Source organism: Vicia villosa, unplaced genomic scaffold, assembly GCF_029867415.1.
Source record: "Vicia villosa cultivar HV-30 ecotype Madison, WI unplaced genomic scaffold, Vvil1.0 ctg.003915F_1_1, whole genome shotgun sequence".
Classification (NCBI taxonomy): domain Eukaryota; kingdom Viridiplantae; phylum Streptophyta; class Magnoliopsida; order Fabales; family Fabaceae; genus Vicia; species Vicia villosa.
Window position 1 is genome coordinate 52034 of NW_026706338.1, and position 1547 is coordinate 53580.

The following is a 1547-nucleotide window of genomic DNA, read 5'->3' on the forward strand; positions in this document are numbered from 1 at the left end:
TAGTTTGGTTTTGGATTTAATGTATGAGTTCATATTGATGTCTCTACTTTATTGCAACTTGGTTTATGGAATTCTACAAGTTTTGAAATGGATTGAACTATATTAAAACATGCTCATATATTAAATTGACTTTAAGAGATAAGAAGGAAATATCTATATTTATTTCTGAAATGAAATGAGATGGGAAACATTCACATTATTCTCTTTCAAATTTTACATTATTTCATCTTGAACTTGTTTGAAGTGAATTTTGAGAGCCAATTTATACGTATATCATGGCTGTCCGGGATGTTGGTTTAGGGATTTAGAACTTGTTTTGAACCCAATTTCTCATGGTACAATGTGACTTCTTGCATCTTGTTTCATTTTTGGTTTGAAAATTGTGTTTGTTTGTGAGTTTACTTGAATTTGAATGAATTTGACATAATGATACAATGCTGATTTTTTTAAGCTATGGATTATGACCTAATTTTTATATTCTTCAATTAAGTTTTTTATTTTATATTTTTTAGGAATATCTTTGCTAGCTAGATAGGGGTTACTTGTGAAGAGTGAAAGTTTGATCTCATTCAAGAAGTTGCTTTCTACTATACAGGTAATTAATTGCTTTCCATTGACACAATTTCTAGTGTTGTCAATGTTATAGATTTGTGACTTATTCTTTTTGTATTGATAGGGGTTACTTGTGAAGAGTGAAAGTTTGATCTCATTCAAGAATCTTACATTGTGTGGGTCTACAAGTTGCTTACTACTATACAGGTAATATATTGTTCTCTCTCGCCAAAGTAATATGTTGAGTTTTATTGCTTCTGATTCATTCCGTAATATGTTGCGTTTTATTGCTTCTGATTCATTGCGTTTTATTGACAGAAACGCATTATACCGTTCTGTTCCTAAATAATTAGTTGTTTTTGTTTAGCTTAATTAATTAAGACATGAGTGTAATACTCATTATTCCGACATGTGGAATATTCTCTGATTTTGAAGTGATGAACTTACTAACTTTGTAACTTTTAGATTATATTAAGTAATACTCATTATTCCGACATGATATCAATTTCGTTAATCGTTAAGTGATGTACTTACTAACTTTGTGAATTGAATTCGCCATAGGGGTTACTTGTGAAGAGTGAAAGTTTGACCGTTTTTGTTTAGCTTAATTAAGTCATGGATAAGACATGGATGAGATCAAACCGATTGTCGAAAGAGTACGAGAAAGGGGTATGGAAATTCGTTGAGTTTGCGGTTGCGCACTCCGAAGACCCGCTTCGAATGCCGTGTCCTTAATTTTAGATTGCTCCTATAAAACCCGCAAATAAGGGTAAAGGGATTTTACAGGAGGAGGAGTCTGTTGCATCACTAAAAGAGGTACATTTAAAGTGTTAATAATTAATCTGAATCTAAATCTGCATGATTTTATATTTTACCTAACTTATATGATTTTTAGGCATCCGCTCGGGAGTCACAACAAGTGACGCAGCATGTTCGTACCGTACCACCCACTGGTCCTCCGAAGCCAGCGAGAAAAAAAGGCGGTGCTTTTGTGC

The 1547-nt window shown here is 32.8% G+C and overlaps 1 long non-coding RNA gene across 1 annotated transcript; it reads left to right on the top strand.

The window, feature by feature from the left end:
• The first annotated feature begins 564 nt into the window (after positions 1 to 564).
• On the top strand, positions 565 to 1306 carry LOC131641663 (uncharacterized). Its single transcript, XR_009295592.1, has 3 exons — positions 565 to 595; positions 677 to 759; positions 1114 to 1306. It is a non-coding gene; the product is annotated as an uncharacterized LOC131641663 (long non-coding RNA).
• Positions 1307 to 1547: the final 241 nt, after the last annotated feature.